Source organism: Jaculus jaculus, chromosome 18 (genome assembly GCF_020740685.1).
Source record: "Jaculus jaculus isolate mJacJac1 chromosome 18, mJacJac1.mat.Y.cur, whole genome shotgun sequence".
Lineage (NCBI taxonomy): Eukaryota > Metazoa > Chordata > Mammalia > Rodentia > Dipodidae > Jaculus > Jaculus jaculus.
In genome coordinates, this window is record NC_059119.1 from 6,280,405 (window position 1) to 6,298,790 (window position 18,386).

Below are 18,386 nucleotides of genomic sequence, written 5' to 3' on the forward strand. Positions count from 1 at the left end.
AGTGGGACTTTCTGGAATTGTGACAGAGCATCTGAAAAGAAAGGCATTGTGTGGACCGGGCAGGGGGCTTTCAGCACTTTTGCAAGCATTAAACCAGATAGGCAACCACCTATCTATTACTAGTCATCTGTTGATGTGTGCCGTAGAAAGGCAGTCCTCTGCTTGGGTTCAAAATAAAGGAAGTGAGTCCTGCCAAGAATATATATATAGGGCCAGGCATGGTGGTGCACACCTTTAATCCCAGAAATTGGGAAGCAGAGGTAAGAGGATTGCTGTGAGTTCAAGGTCACCCTGAGATGACATAGTGAATTTCAGGTCAGCCTGAGCTAGAGTGAGACCCTACCTTGAAAAATCAAAAAAACAAAAAAAAAAAAACAACAAAAAAAAACGTGTGTGTGTGTGTTTTATTTATTTGCAAACAGAGAGAGAATGGGCATGCCAGGGCCTCCAGACACTGCAAACTAATTCCAGATATATGTGCCACTTTGTGCATCCGGCTTTACATGGGTACTGGGGAATCACACTTGGTCATTAGCTTTTGCAGGCAAGTGCCTTCACTGCTGAGCCATCTCTCCAGCCCCTCAAAGGCATTTTAACAGTTTTGAGGCAGAAAAAATTAATTTGCTGTCTCGATTCTTGTAAAGCTCTTGTCCTGAGTCTATATTTATATAACACCTCTGCTGTAGGCATCACTTGGACTTAACTTTATCCACACCAAGTTAAAGGATGATGAAGCTAGAAGGGAAATTTCTTAACGGTATGTAGCGCTCTGACCACATCCGGCCCAGTGAAGTATGGGCTGAGCTTTGGGTCACTGCTGAAAGCTTCCAAATGCATAGACATTTTTGTTTTCCTCCTCAGTTTATTTCATTTGGGGCTATGCACTTGGACTTTTGAGAAGATTCTGTCACCACTATCAAGACAATCTTTCTTGCACTTTAGGGAGTTTACGAACCCCACCCACACAAATAGAGTGACTCACCCTGGGGGGGTCTGTGGTGGTGTCTGGTAAGGCAGTGAAATTAAACAAGTACTTAAGAAAAAAAAATCCCTGTCCTAAATTATTCCTGTAGCAATTGCCTCTAGCAAGAAAGGCTCAGCCAGAAAGTAGCCAGATACTATTTCATAGATCAGTCAGGAAAGAGGCCCAGCAGAAAACAAGAGCACATTGAAACTGCATCATTTGAGAAGAGTTTATGATAAAGAGACTTCAGAGAAGTGGTCTGGGTGAAATGAGACCACAAGGAAAACCGGGCAGTGCATGGGCCGGGGACAGCCCTACTCTTCTGGGTCTTCCTGAGCCTGAAGAGGAGGAGAAGGAGCAGCGTCCACGGGGAGACGGAGAAGAGAGGAGAGGGGCCTCCCAGGAGGCAGGAGCTGACTCACAGTGCTGAGACATAAGATGGCCTAATTGTTCCTAAAAGAAAGCGTTGGGAGGATCAACACCCCAATGCCACTCTAACTGGCTTACCAGATCTGCTTCTAGTGCCTGCCTCCAACTGGACATTTCCAACAGGAAACCAAAGGCCAAGGAAGCCCAGCATTGCGGTCAGCCGGCAGCTAATCAGGGCACGGCGCGGGGTGGGGAAGGGGGATGCTGGGTCTGCCGGGACCCTCGAAGACTTGTGAATATTTGAATTACTCATACGCAAGAAAAATAGGAACGCTCTCTCAACCTTCTCTTCCAAGAAAATCCCCTGTAAATATATTTTCCTTTTAATTACACTTACGATTATTATCCCCCAAGCCCCCCACAGAGACTCTTAAGAGACGGTCTACATCTAGGACCTGTCTCCTGTGTCCATTCCTACCCACAGGTCATTCCCGACGGCAGTGAGAGACTGCAGACGGGAGCTTCATTGACAGACGCAAGTGCTTCATTGACAGGCAATGTCTGCTGTGGACGCCGGGGGAGTATGAGCCAAAGAAACCCTCATGCCGGTATTGTTGTTAACCAGCGGAACTGAGGAAATTATCCAAAAAGCAGGGCCAAAATTAAATTGTATCTAAAACATTCTCTTTAAGTATGTGCACGTGTGTACATTTATGTAGACAACACCCTATCAACTTTCTCTAGAACAAAACCTATGATTTCAACGAGAACTGCAAACACTATGCGTGCCGGTTTTAGGGAGAATGATAGATTAATTACCCTGATACTCTAATCTTACCTTGTGGATGACTGCATGTTCATATGTCCCAATGGCCCTGATGATCTTACAAAATGACTTGATAGCTTTTATGATTTTCTTGAAATCTGCACTTTCAAATATGGTAGCCACGAGCCATGTGTGGCTATTTTTATTTAACTAGAACGAAATAAAAATTTTTAAATCCAGCTCATCACTCATTTATAATATTAACTAGCCACTTGCAGGATAGCACCAATATAGTAGAGTTCCATCATTGTGGAAAAACTGCTGGAAGGTGCTACTTCACAGCCCATGGCTGAGTGTTAGCCACACTATCTGAGCATCAGTTAGTGCTTTCAGTTACCTAGTATGTGCTGGGTAGCAAGTTACATGTTTTATAAGCAGTATTCACTGACTCTGAGGAAAGAGTTGTCATCCTCATATGACAGATAGAGATAAAGCAACTCTTCCAACAACAAGTAATGAAAGAGCTCAATTTAGGGCTCAAGAGATGGCTCAGGGCCACACAAGCATGACAACCTGAGTTCAGATCCACAGAACCCACATAAAATGTGGGGCATGATGCTTCATGTCTAGAACCCAAGTGCTGGGGAGGCAAAAGCAGAGAATTCCGCTGGGGCTCACTGGCTAGCTAGATCAGCTGAATCAGTGAGCTTGAGGCTCAGTGAGAAACCTTGTCTCAAAGAATACAGTGGTGGGCTGGCGAGATGGCTCAGTGGTTAAGCTTGCCTGCAAAGCCTAAGGACCCAGGTTCAATTCCCCAGGCTCCACGTAAGCCACAAGCATAAGGTGATGCATGCATCTGGAGTTTGTTTGCAAATGAAATAAATTAAAAAAATTAAAAAGAATACAGTGGAAAAACGACTAAGGAAGACACCCACTATTGATCTCTGGCCACCACACATGCATGCACACCTTCATACACATACACACACAACTACATATGTATAAAAGTGTATATTATACACACATACACAAGCAAAAAACAAAGAGTTCATATTCAAAACTAGATCTCTAAGGCATCTAAGCTCATGGACTTTTACTATTATATATGCACCTGAAAGGAAATAGCAATTCTGATCAATTTAATTGAATACCTCTCCTTCCTAGAGATAGATATTAAATTGAAGTTACTCAGTGTCGAATCCAGTATGCTTCCTTGCGTGATAGTCATCTGTTGTTCACAATGCTAGGTAAAGTACTGCATGGCCTGTCCTCAAACTAACCTCATCTCTAGTCCTGAGTATGTGTGTGAGAGAGAGTTAATAAGCAAGTGAATGGTTGTTGTTTCTGGTCCCATGTGTATCAGTTAGGGTTTTATTGAGAAACAAGGGTATACTCAAACTGGGTAATTAAAAAAGTATAAAGAAGTGACTATCAAGTTGTACACAGTGATTAGCAAAAAGAAGAAGAAGAAGGAGGAGGAGGAGGAGAAGAAGAGGAAGAAGAAGAAGAAGAGGAAGAAGAAGGACGAATGCATACTCCATGGTGGGCAAGCCTTGGGAAGTGTGTTACAATTCAAATAGAGTCAAGGGAGAAACCTCCTTCGGGAACTAGAGAGCACAGCTGCCGGAAGCCAGGGCTGGATGAATGTTGTGACTTCTTGTAGAATGGGAAACACTCAGTGAAGAGTGCCCCAGCTGGGATGTACATGTTACTCACGCTGTAGTCATCAGGATGAGGATAAGGTTGCCCATGGGGACCGGCCACAGAGTGTGGCCAGCTGTGGACCCAACAGGATGGAGAAGACCGCAGAAGGGATCCAAACAAAGTAAAGACAGTGTTCATGTTAGCTATCGCTACTGCTTGGGAACAGAGAAGTCCATGCAGGAAGCGGAGGTGAATGGGTATAAAGTTGGCTAATGACATACCTCTGTAAATCAGAGTCTCTATAGCTAGTCACATCCTTAAGATAAAAGATATTCTCAACCTCACGCCATGCTGACCATAGGTCTGTTCCTATCGCCACTTTAAGTAGAGTAACCAAAGCGTGAGCTACAGTGTAAGATTTCTTTCAGGGCAGGTATACCATGAGGTTAACCTGAGGCAAAAAGACACATACCAAGAACATGCACCTAACTGTAAAGCCTGCTAGGCTCTGACCCAAGACCTAGTTCTACCATCTCAGTATTAAGAACAGAGATTACGACAGCCTCAGTTCCAGGGCCACCTCTACAGAGCTGCTGAACTGAACTTCTAAGAGTCCATCAACTTCCTCTATCTCGCAGATACTGCTCGTTAATCCTGCAGCGCATCATACCGGTGTGAGGGCACCGCTCCCTTTTCCACAGTCGCCACTGGCACATACCCGGCCCCGCTTTCCCCTGCCTGGCCTGCTCGGGTAAACTCCTAGTCTCACTTTCAAGCCCAGCTTGGGCATCATTCTTGAAAGCTTTTAAAATTGCTGCCACACAGACTACAAGGTCCCTTGCCTTGGTACTTGGGTAGCCATGGTCTCATCTTGCTATGGTAGTGGGTATCAGAAAATAGTGGCAATAATTTGTTTGTACTTCTGTCTCCTAAGCAAGGTGGGAACAAGTGCTTCACCTGGAAGAGGACGGGTGCTGGGGAACGTTAGTGCTTCAGCATCTTTCAAAGGCCCTGTCCTAGGCCCGTGGAAATGGCAGTGGTGCTAATAAGGGAGGCAGAAGGCAGATACATGAAGTCTCCACGGCCTGTCCTGCAAGACGGGGCTACCGGGTTAAGTAATAGGAAGCCCGGTGATGTTTGGATTTCAAATAAATGCATGAAATAGTCTATATCATATATCAACAGGGAAGTTCAGATGAGAAGTCGCTGCACACATGTGAAGACAGCCAAATCCAGAGCCCTACTATCAAAGGCTGATGGTGTGGGTAACATGAACCTGTTTTCAACACTAGGGGGAACAGAAAATGGGATAGCCACTTTAGAAGAAAGCTTGTTGGCTTCTTACAAAGTTAAGTACACCCTCACCATCTGATCTAACAAAGCCTTCCTTGGTATCAGCCAAGGACCTAAATGTATGTCTATACAAAAGCTTTCACATGGATGCCACGTGTGTATGTATGTATGTATATATCTTTATTCATAATTACTAAACTTGGAAACCTGAAGAACGCTACTGTCGAAGTCTGTCACGGAGTTTTCCTTCCTCTTTCCAGGCGAATGTTTACAGCTTTTCACTGCTCTTCAACACTGGCTCCTATTTTGCATGTACCATTCATTTATCTAAGGGTTAGTTAGCACTCCAAAAGTGTTTGATATAGAAGTCAAATATCATTGGTGAACCTGACAGCCACACAGACGCAGTGACAGCAGCTAATAAATTGTCCCCTCAGGTTACACACTAGCATGAGTCTCAGCTTTCTGTTAGGAAAAAGCTGAAAAACTATGAGCTAAGAATGATTTGTACATTTCTACAGAATTTTTAAAAAGTCAAAAGATGTGTAACACTTCCTGACATGTGGAAAATGACATCAAATTCTAATTTCAGTGTCCATAAATACTGTTGTGTTGGGTCACGGAGATGCCTGTTCATTTCTGTACTGCTGATTGGTGTGTTTAGTGTACTAGAAGGAAAGAGGAGACGGGCTGTGACAGAAACTGACAAAGTCTGAAATAGCTTATGATCTATGAGTCACATGACTCATGAAGCCTAAAATATTTGCAGAAGGCCAGAGAGAGTTCATGGGTCTCTGGAAGAGAGGACTCTGTGGGATGAGCACAGAACACGCATCCACGAGTCAGGCCTCGCGACCAGTGTCGACGTCTGCCTTTGTGCCCGCATGTGGAGGGCAGAGGTGGACGCCAGCGTCTCCGGCTTCTCTGCGTATTATTTACTGAGTCGGGATCTCTCACTGGAGCCCCCAGCTTGCCGGGAAGATGGGAGATGACAGCTGGGTCACCACGTCCACCGGCATTTACCCTCTTCTCACACTTGTGTGGCAAACACGTCTTCCCCACTGAGCCAGCTCCTCATCCCTGGAACAGAAATAGGAAAAGAGCTGGTCTGAGCTTTTATCCAGCCCTGGGCGTCTGTTGTTAACTTGCTGTGTGACTCCAGGGAGCTTGGGTCACTGCTTCCGGCCTCATCCTCCAACTGTTTTCTGTTTTTTCTTAACAAACAAAACAAAATGGGGTGGCGGGGTGTTATATTTAGCAAGCTACTGAATAAGGTGGCTGAAAAACAAATGAGGACAAAATAAGGACACACTTAGCAGTGACAGTTTGCAAGTTGAGTAATAATACTAAAAGTCATTCGGCAAGGGAAATAGAGAAATCGGATGGATTTCCTTGTAAATTTTCCACCACGACGTTTTGCTTCGTGGAAAGCAGAATCGTGTCGCATGAGGTCACTTTTCCTTCACACACAATTCACTTTCATGGAGTCTTCAAAAAAGAGGAAATTGTTCTCAACAGAGAAGCTGCAATGTCCAACGAAGCCCCAAGGGAGTATCTCGCCACCCAGTCTTCCGCCTGCCCTCCTGTCTTCCCACCCCGTCTTGGGCTCGTCTCTGCGTCTGTCGCAGGGATGGGACCGATCTTGTCTTACGTTTCGCTCTCCTTCATGCGGTGCTGACAATGCCAGGCATGTGGCAAAGCAGGGACACCTCGCCGTGCTAGAAATGGTTGTTGCAGTGAGACCGCATCGGGGAGATGGGGAAACAATTGCAGAAAAACCTCTGCACTGACCGGAGTGCAAAGCGTCAGGTAAGCAGGGTTACAATTCCAGAGAACTCAAGCATCCAAGGAGAGTGCAAATTTCAGTAGCCTGGAATCCCTTGCAGGTGAGATGTGACAGTCACCTTGAAATAACAGACTTAGGGAATTTAGAGAAAGGGTCTGCTTGGGGAGAAGCGGGGAAAGGTCATGTTCTGATGGCAGGGCTCACCCACCTGAGCGGGATGATCAGGTGGAATAACTACAGCCGGTTGCAAAGTGCCCACGGGGCCGGTGTCTACCCAACAATTTACAGAAGGGCCGACTTCCTCCACTCCAAGGTGCCATTTTCTTATTTCTCAGCTAATGAAGCTTTCAGTCTGGGTGTATTTCCAGGGCCTTTGGGTTCAACCAAGGTCAGAGAAAGCAAGGCCTGCAGAGATGATTCAGCCAGTCAGGTACTTGCCACACAAGCATGAAGACCTAAGTGTGATCCCCACACCCAGGTAAGAAGGCAGGTATTTCAGTATGGGTTTATGATCCCAGCACTGAGGAGAGGGGCACAGACCCCTGGGACTCCCTGCCCAGGCAACCTAGCCTAACCAGAAAGCCTCAGGGCCCAGAGACCTTGTCACAAAATAATCAGGGTGGACTTCTAAGGATGGCACCTGAAGTTGGCCTCTGGCCTCCACAAGTATGTGCGCATGCACAAGCACCCCCCCCCCCGACACACACACATGTGCAAATGCATCCTCTACACACACAAAAGAAAGTAAGTGGTACATTCTCCACAGAGCTCAGTCTTTCCCAGATGCTGAAGCAAGGGCCTCAAGACAAGCAAATGGAAACATGAATGGGTGTACGGGATGCAGGCTAAGTGGCCATGGGACGTGAGTCTCCATTCCTGCACCTCCAGGGTAAGGACAAGACACTGAGATCAACGAACTCTGTTGTGGACGACAACAAACAAAGGGCCCAGCAGATTATAAAAACAGAAGTGTTTTTTGTGATTATCGTTGTTACTGAAGGAGAAATAGCTCGAGTCAATTGCTGAGCTATTTCTATTTCAATGGCTGCTTCAGTTTTAAGAGATGACTTAAGAAGGGTAATAAGCACATGTCTTAGTCACCATGTAGGCCCTGGTGAGTCAGAAACCTAGAGCACAAGACCAAGATCATGGGCAACATGGGACCCGCTCAGCTGACCTAGATGGCTGGGGTTTCCAAATTACAGACATCTGGGATTAAATCTCATCTCTGTCTCTTGGCTGCCAGGCAAGTCCCTTGACCTACCCAAGCCTCAGTATGCCTTCCACGATGGTTCATAATGACTGCCAACTTGACAGGACCTAGATTCATCAGTGAGGGATTACCTACATGAGACGAATTGAGGTGGGAAGCACACCTTAACTGTGGGGGACACCATGGCATGGGCTGCGGTCCCGGACTGTGTACGAGGGGAGCGCTGGCTGAGCAGCCGCCGTCACCGCTCTGCCTCCTCACTGCGCTGGAGGTGAGCAGCTGTCGCGAGCTCCTGCCATCTCGCCTCCCCGCGTGACAGATGGTCACCTGGAGCTGGGAGCTGAAATAAACTCTGCTTCCTTTAAACTGACTTTATCAGGGGCTTTGTCCCAGCAATAAGAATCATCCTACTACCTTACTAATTAATTTATGGGCCTTGAGATACCACACCTACTGTCTGATTTTCACAAGTAGGAGCAGTATTACTATTTTTTTTAATTTTTTTTATTAATTATTTATTTATTTGAAAGCGACAGACACAGAGAGAAAGACAGATAGAGGGATAGAGAGAGAATGGGCGCGCCAGGGCCTCCAGCCTCTGCAAACGAACTCCAGACGCGTGCGCCCCCTTGTGCATCTGGCTAACGTGGGACCTGGGGAACCGAGCCTCGAACCGGGGTCCTTAGGCTTCACAGGCAAGCACTTAACCACTAAGCCATCTCTCCAGCCCCAGTATTACTATTAACGGAGGAGCCAGCAGCACTAGCCAGTAGCTTCTATATCCAAGATGCAGTGCAGCAGCTGGTCACGCACACCATCAGCTCAGCTTCAGTCTGTGCTTCATTCATAATCTGGGCATTGTGGACGTGATCTGCATCAAAATGCTAGCTCATTGTAAACCTGTTTCCTTCAGTTATGTTTCTTATTACAATATTGTCTCTGAGACACAAGAAAGGGTATTATGCTAATTTCCCATAAGCTGGCTATGTTTGCTTATCAGTTTCCCAGTTCAGCCTACTTCCCGCTCTCGTCCCCTAACCTGTCCCTTCACCTAACATGGTGAACCTTCCCACACTTCTGCCTTCGATACCCCAGTCAAACTAGAAATCTTACTACTTACTACAAGTGTTCACTGCCTGCAAAGCTGGGCACATTACTGGAATTATTAGGCCAAAGCCTGAGCCCTAACAAGCCATGTTTGGACATGCATCCTCAGTAAACCAATTAAATACACAAGTAATAGTAAAAAGCAGAAACAACAACAAAAAAGCTTTACTCAATGTGTCCACACTGAGAACAAAGAGACCCAGTGACCTGGCCCTTCCTCCCCCATATCCATCTTGGGGGAATCTGACATGAGGATCAGGTTTAAGTAGAGGGTCAGAGGCATGCATAGCTAAGCAGTCTTAGTAAAGGTGTGCCCCCACCTTTCTCTAACCTATCACTGTCTGGGCTCTAGTCTCTTGTGCAGGGTGGTCTGAAAAGTTATACATTTCTTTCCAGGACACAAGTTCTCCTCCTGCTGGCTCAGGACCAGTCAGCTCCCCGTTGCTGGGATGAGCATCCAATTAGACATGGTTTATGGGAGGAAGGGGTTTATTTCAAGCTTACAAAATCCAGTGGAAACTCCATCATTGGTGGAAGAAGCTGCTTACTTCCACACATCCAAGCAGAAAAGAACGTCAGTAAGCAAACATCTACCCCAGCAAGCAAGAGCTGCCAGCGCTCAAGACTGCTCTCTCCACACCTTTGGGCTGGAATTCAGATCCGCCTCCCAAACATACCTTAGGGCTGGATTCCAGGATCCGTCCCCAGTGACACCTCCTCCAGCCATATGTCTGGAGATCCATGCTACAGGTTGGTTATAATAAAACATCTGAGTCTGTGAGGCCATACATTCACACTATCACATTCAAAGTACCACACTGAATGTGCAGATTATGCCGGGAAATGGACTCAGCTGACGTTCGCCCAGACAGCCCTCTTGGGGCTGGGGAGCGGGTATCTCCCACTGAGAGTGTGCCTGGGGTGGGAGAGGAAACCCCATCCGATCTTCAACTGCAAGCGCCTGCTTCCCCTGCTTTCTTGGTATGTCCTGGGGTGCTCTCCCGCTCCGTCCCTGAGATAGCCGTCACTCACATGAGACACGTCTGGGGGCCTCTTGCGGCTGACACCAAGATCAGAGGTCACAAAGCTCAAAGTCTATCCTTGGGTCAACTCTCGAAATGGTGGTAAAAAAGAAGAATGAGAAAGTTATACCCCGTAAACATATGAAGTGGTGGTATTCTTATAGCTCAAGCTCCCGAGACTTCAGCACATTGAAACACATTTAAGACATCTTAGTCTGGTTCCTCATTTCATTTACAGGAAAGAGTATTTCATGGGTAATGGTCCAGCTCTATTCTTACACAATGTCCACTGGTGTTTTCATTTCCTTTATTTGATGAAGGATTTTTTCTTTATAAAGTATTCTCTTGAAAATTAACAAGAAGTTCTAGATAAGGAATGAAAACATCAGAGTGGATGAGTAAGGTTAAACTAAAAAGAAATTTTCCAAGTGACACAAAAGTGTCAACTCTGAAGAGAGTATCACTAGAAAGAGAACCAAACACTTGATGTAAGGACACCTGGTCTAGTCCCCTGCGAAATGAGGAAAGATCTACACCATCCACATGTCATTATTTCACACATTGAAATTATTTGAATGAAAATTCCTTTAAAAAAATAAATAAATAAAATTAAAAAAGGGCTGGACAGATGGCTTAGCAGTTAAGCGCTTGCCTGTGAAGCTTAATGACCCCAGTTCGAGGCTCAACTCCCCAGGACCAACGTTAGCCAGATGCACAAGGGGGCGCATGCATCTGGAGTTTGTTTGCAGTGGCTGGAGGCCCTGGCGCGCCCATTCTCTCTCCTTATCTCTATCTGCCTCTTTCTCTGTCTGTCGCACTCAAATAAATAAATAAAAATATTTTTTAAAAAAGAAAATTCTTTGGCTTTGTAATAAATGGATTTCATAAATAAAAAAAATTAGGTGAATGAATGAATGGGGCCCCAGTGCTTCTATGAACTGGAAGAGATAGGAGTATGAAGGGTGTAAGCATACACAATTACTTGCACTTATATACTATAAATTACGCCTTGTTTTACATGCAGCGCATGTGCTTGCGTCACTTATGCTCACTTGTATATCAATGTGTGTGTGCACACACGTGCATGAAGGGAGCGCACAGAGGCACACCCTTCCTTAGCAGGCCATCCGCAGCTGCTGTCCCGGGGGCACAGCACCACCTCACTCTGGCATAGCCTCCTTAAACACCTCAGCTCTAAGTCAACTGTCCCCCCACGCATCCAATTCCACAATACAGACCCCTACACATGCCCCTCACAAACCTAGGCCTGTTTCCCGGCCACCGTTATCTCTTACTTTCTCATTACTGGAACACCTGACCCAACGCAGCTTGTGGGAGGAAAGGCTTGCTTTGGCGTACAGCTTGAAGGAGAAGTTTCATCATGGCGGGAAAGTGTGTCAGGAGTAGACATCCGGTGCTGCATCTTCAGATCAGCAGAGAGGAGGCAGGCGGAGCAAGGTGAGGATGACAAGTGCGGCTGACAGCAAAATTCCAAGGCCTGCTGCCGGCAACAGCCTTCCTCTATCAAGGCTCTACCTCCCAAAGAACCTTCCAGAACAGCACCACCAACTGGGGCCAAACATTCAAACACATGAGTCTACAGGGGCGTTTCACATCTGAGCTGCTTCACCAACTGCATACTCATGGACTCCAAAGCCCAACTTGGAAAATCCATGAGTTTCTTGGCATTGCTTATGGACTATGGGTAGATAGCTGTTTACAAGAATATGGATGATTCAAAGACAGCTGCACCATCCTAAAGCCCACCTCTTCATGGGCAAGAACTCACAAAAGCTATGTCCCTGGAGCCCCATGCACAACTCTCTTCCCCTGTCACATCCCCTTTCCTCAGAGGTCCTTGCTCCAGATGTAACTTTGGAGAGTGGCTTTGTGCTGCTTATGAGTTTCAGAAACCTCCTGAGCCTTGTAAACTTCATTTACTTCCTAAACCTAAATGAGTTTCCTTCCAGGACAAAATTTTCCAATTTGGAAGAAATTGTCTTAATTCCATCCTATCCTTAACTTCTCAAAGGCCAAAGAGCGGGGGGATGAAGGGAGGGCGCCATGCGCTTTCTGTGTCTCTGTGTCAGCTTCTAGCCATAATTTCTTTCCATCCACAGCAATAATTAAGCAATACATTCAGAAACGCAGCTGACTTTTCATCAGCAATGCTAGCCTTCGCCTAATGCAGTGAGTTCTGCTACAGCAGGTAAGGACCTTGCACCATCTATTGCACACACTTATAACAGGTTCCTTCAAAACCCAAGACAGACAAGTTGCCTATAAAATAATTTACACTGATAGAAAAATCAATCAGTCCTTCTTGTTCGTAATTAAGATGTACATGTCAGCCATTGATAAATAAAATATCATGAATATAAAATGTCTTCATTTAAAAATTATACTTGATTTAATATGCTAGCTTGTATGACTTCAACTAAAAAAAATTCAAGCTTGTCCACCTATTATTTGTTATTTTTCAAAGAATGTATTTCAAGATAGCTGGACAGATGGGTCAGTGGGTAATGTGCCTGCTGCACAAGCATGAGGACGTAAAATGTTGGGGGGAGGGCATGGCAGGCACCTGTAATCCCAGCAGTATGGAGGTGAAGATGTGATCCCTAGGGCTTGCTGGTTAGCTAGTGTAGCCAAATCAGTCAGTCCCAGATATAGTGAGAGACGATGTATATATGTATATGTGTGTGTGTGTGTGTGTGTGTATATATATGTGTGTGTGTGTGTGTGTGTGTGTGTGTGTGTATGTATATATATATATATATATATGTACGTGTGTGTGTGTGTGTGTATGTATGTATAAAATAGAAAGTGGGAGAATGATTGAGGAAAACACCAGACACCACCCTTTTGCCTCCACAAACATGGGCACACAATGCATGAACATCTGCACCTATAGGTGCACTCACACACATATAAACATGCATACACACACAATATACACATGCAAAAAAGAAGAAGAGAAAGGAAGAAAACATTTCAAGAGACCACACTCCTCACACACACGGTATCCTGTTACAACAGCTTTACCTTTGCAGCCTGAAGGAGGTCACTTAAGGACAGTTAAGATTTCTCCCACTGAATGTTAGACACTGAGGCAAAAGTCAACACTGGGGAAGGGTGGCGATTTTGCTACCTTGTTTTCAACACTGGTTTGAAAGGCAGACCTTTCTTTCTTGGGTCTTCCCCGCCCACTCCAATAATAAATACCCAGTCTCTAGAAGAAGGTTGAAAAGGATGGTTAGTCTCCTAGTAACAGAGACATTAGCTTCTCCATCAGTTTTATAAGCAGGTAAATGCATATATGGTACTTTAACAGCAAGAGTGGAGCCTGGACCAAAGAGAAGAGGGGTCGTCATTACCTCTGCTCAGCATCTGACTGAAGATAATCAACTGTGCTTTGATCTCAGTTGACCCTGAACACAAGCATCCAAGAGAGTGAGGCCAATGTTATTAAAGCCCTTTCACAGAGTTAATAAAGCTGATGCCACAAAGACCTCTCATGAGAGGTCACATGACTAATAAGTGATGTGTCGGGACACACACAAATCCAGGCATTCTGATTACAAATCCCACGCTCTTCACCAGCGCACAATAGCACCTCCAGTTATGCATGTATAGATTTGGTAACTATGGCAATTCCTTTGTAAGACCATTCCCATTTACCTAAAAATAGAAGATCATCTTATTTATTTATTTTTTACATATCGGTTGAAGTTTAAGGGCAGGGAGTGCTACAACTCATACGCTTTACAGTATGTTGGCCTCTTGATAAGAGACAATATTGATGATTATAGCCAAAGAGTTGGGGACAAAAATGATACATGGGGGCTGGAGAGATGGCTAATGGTTAAGCATACATCTGGAGTTAATTTGCAGTAGCTGGCTGCCCTGGTGCACCCATTCTCTCTCTCTCTATCTCTCTCCCTCAAATAAATAAATTAAATTAAAAAGAGAACTATTTTTAAAAGTGGTACATGGACATCTCTATCACACCCTGAGAGGCTTTGGAACCCCCTTGGTGGCCCAAGGACTCTAAGAGCCAAAGAAAGGGGAAGAGTGACCTCAAAGTGACTGATGCTACCTACACAAGACCTACATAATAGGAGGAAAACATTAAGACATCAAAACAAAATAGAGACTAGATGGAAAGAAGAAGAAATTCAGTGGAGGAGAAATAAGGGAGAGGGAAAAGGAAGGGCGGTGAGAGGAGATTATGATCATGGTACATCATCTATCTGTACGGAGGTTGGAAATAAAAATTTAATATTAAAAACGAGGCATGACACTTTTGGATGGCTAGGGTGACATAGTCACAGGCTATAGTGTGTTCTCTCTGATCTCATTGACGGCCCAGATCTTGAGAAACCTGTGGAAGATGCTAGAAGAAAAGTGGGGATGCCCAAGTGCCTGTAACACGAATGAAACATGAACTTTGCAAATGAAAGCCACTGACCTGTTGGGACTATTTGAGACAGAACTGGGGATTTCTGATCATCAGTATCAAGAGCAAGAAAATAGAGCTGGAGAGAGGGCTCAGCGGTGAAAGGCTCTTGTTAGCAAAGCCTGTTCGTCCTGGTTCAACTCCCCAGCAGCCACAGAAAACCAGATACACAAAGTGGTGCATGTGTCTGGACTTGGTTTGCAATTAGAAAAAGCCTTGGGTCACCCATTCTTCCTTTCTCTCTCAAATAAATAAAATTAAAAAAGAGCAAGAAAATTGCACGTTTCAGTGTCTAGAAGGTAGTGACATCAGATGTTTTAAATAATAAAAAGGTAAGTGAACTTATCTTCGATTTTAAGTTCTCTCTTATATTTGACAATGAAAAATGTTAATGATCAAGTGATTCAGGAAAGTCCAGGCTAGTGAGGGACACAGGCGCACACACACGTTTTTTGTAACATTACACACGCGTTTTCTGTAACATGGAGGGTGTATGAGCAGGATGGCACCCACGCTGACAAGAGAGATGATGGTATAATTAAAAGCCTCCTTGGGAAACACAAAACTGAAAAGAAAGTCAGGTACAAAAGTAAATATTTATTGAACATTCAAAAATCAATCATAAACGAACTGCAGACTTTAAAAGATGACAAATAAAACAAAATCCCAAAAAAGAACGTAACATTTTATTAATTGCCTTGCTGCCCTACACAATATTTCTTCCTTTTTGTCTACATGCTCTTCAGGTGACAATGATTTTATAACTTTTTTTTTGTTTTGTTTTTTGTTTTTTGAGGTAGGGTCTCACTCTGGTCCAGGCTGACCTGGAATTAACTCTGTCATCTCAGGGTGGCCTTGAACTCATGGAAATCCTCCTACCTCTGCCTCCCGAGTGCTGGGATTAAAGGCATGCGCCACCACACCCGGCTGATTTTATAACTTTTAAGAGAAGACAAAAAGATAAATGTCTTCTTTCTAACAGTTGATTGAAATCTGGTGGGTTTTTGTTGTTGTTGTTGTTTTTTGGTTTGTATTCCTATTGTTTTGAGGCAGGGTGTCATATAGCCCAGACTGCCCTCCAACTTGCTGCATAGCCAAGGATGACCTTGAGCTTCTTATCCACCTGCCTCTACCTCCTGAATGCTGGTATCACAGGTATGTGCTGGCCCACCAGGTACAAGGGATCAAATGCAGGGCCTCATGGATGTTAGATGAGCACCCTACATAAACTGAACTATATCCCAAGCCTAAAATCTGTCTGTATTAATGACATATCATCTGCATTTTCAGGGTGACTGAAAACTTTGGGGGGATTTTCTACAGTCTCTACGTGTATGAGATATAGGATTTGGAAGATTTTGCACAGAATAGCTCCCAACTTGGTATTTTCTTCTTGTCTCAGTCCCCTTCCAGTGTTGAAAACCATCCGTCAACATCAAACAAAGACAGAATCTCTGCCCCAAATCTTTGGGTACAAACTCTGGATCAGTTAACACAGTGGATAACAGAAAAGTTCCTGGAATGTTTGGAAAGATGGCTCAGAAGTTAAAGACAATTTCCTGGAAGATACGACTGTACTGTAGTAAGTGTATCCAACAATTTGTGGGCCTGTACCCCCTGACTTGAGAAGTAAACCGTAGGAAAGCTGAGGGGAGATGAGAAAGATTACTTGCAACTAAAGCATCTAGAAGCTTTCTCCATAGACAGATATTTTAATCCAGCTCAGGCAGACTTCCAAAGATGGCCTGACTCTTCACTTTGTGGATTAAATGCTCTATCAAACAGCAAACTTCATTCAGGAAAGCCTAAATTGGATTCATGGCCATGCTCCTGATAGTGAGCAAGTGCAATGTCACACATGCTCACTCGGTGGTGCAAGCGTCTGAAGTTCGATTTTAGCAGCTGAGGCCCTGGCACACTAATTCTCTCCCTCTGTTTGTCTGTCTGTCTCTCAAACAAGTAAAATAAAATAAGAAAAAGCAAAATGGAATTTCTTCCCAAACTGAATTCAATTATGTCTCTAAGTAGCCCACTCACTCTTTGTAACATAGTCTATGTAATAAAAGTTATACTGAGTTTCATGACCACCCACTAGAGGCAAGAGCATGCAGCACCTTACTTAAGAAACATAGTGAAGACGGCCATTGCTACTTCACACACACAGGCATCAAATAGCAAACTTTGAGTTTTGTAATGGCTTAGGTGTATTGAACTGGAAAGTGAGCTGAGGTCATTGCTTAGAAAGGTTAGAAACTGGGAAAAAGCAGGCTTGGAAAGCCCTTTGTGGAGCAGTACGGGACAGTGGTTAAGCTCAGCAGAGACAGTCTCTGTACTGTTTGTCCAGTGCCGTCTCTAGTTACATTTTGGGCTTACTTGGAACAGAATAAATTCTTCATTAATATTTTGGTAAGGAAAAAAGGGAGGGATGGAGGGAGGGAGGGAGGGAAGGAGGGAGGGAGGAAGGAAGGAAGAAAAGAAGGAAGGAAGGAAGGAAGGAAAGAAAGAAGGAAAGAAGGAAAGAAGGAAGGAAGGAAGGAAAAAACAAACGAAGGGAAAGATAGGTTTGCCTTTGCTTAAATATCCTCACCTACAAAATAGGATTAAAAATAGTGCTTCCCACATCAAGGTGTTGTGAAGATCATATGAACCAATATACATAAATCATTCATAAGGAAACCTGGCACTCAGCGCATGGTTATTACAATGACTATGTGATGATCACTTAGTTCTTGGGAACTGTCATTCAAGGCATCCAACAAGAGAAGCGACTATTACTGATTTGCACAGAGAGAAGCGAGCTGGATTGGGAGAATAATCCAAGTGAACTCTGCCCAAGGCCTTGGAACATCCGTCCTAAGAATCCACTTTCACGGGAGAATCATAAGATCAGGGATTTGGTTTGCAGGGAGGAATGAGCAGAAGAGGGTTCCTTTCTTGTGACAGGAAGACCCAGCTGGGTAGGCACAATCAATAACATCCTGTCAGGAACTTTTTGTGGTCTCGTGTAAATTTAGGCTACCTGAATAAAAGATAAAAACTGTCATTTCCTCTCTCGTCATGTAGCACGATGATTTATCTATTCCTTTGAAAGAATCAAACCAAAAACAAGTGCTTAAGTGTTCCTGGGTATGTGTGTCCATCGTGAAACACACGAGGAGAATGGTGTAAGAAGTAGGATATTTTTAGGACCTTCAAAGAGAGGAATGCTACAGAGAATGGGGAGTGATTAATTCAAAAGGAGCAAGTCACCATAGTTACTCTATAACTATAAATAGACAGCCTATAAGGGAAACAGTGTCATGGGCTGTTTAATCAACCCTGAAGTGTGGGGGTGATGAGTTTATAACTAGGTGTTTTCCAGCTAACTAGCACAAGACAGTACTCAGTGGACACAATACTCCCAAATACTTAGCAAGAGTCAATGTAGGGTCCTTTAAAACCTTGAACTTGACTTAGGAGGTTCATAGAAACTTTCATTTCTTGACATTATTGTTTGTTGTTTACTTATCGCACCCATAATCTTCACAGACATTTGGGCTCACAAAGACAATGTGAAGAAAAAAATCCCAGAGGCAAGAAGTGAGGACTGTTTTAACACATAGGCAAGTCATTGTAAATGGGCAAGTCATTAAAAATGGGGCTAAGGGGGAGGTCCGGCCTTGTGAACCCAGCTTCGCATGAAAGACCAATTCACAGCTGCTCCCCTGGCAGGGTGATCTTGTCCTGAAGGGAGTGGAAGTTCCTCCCCACGCCACGGCGCAGT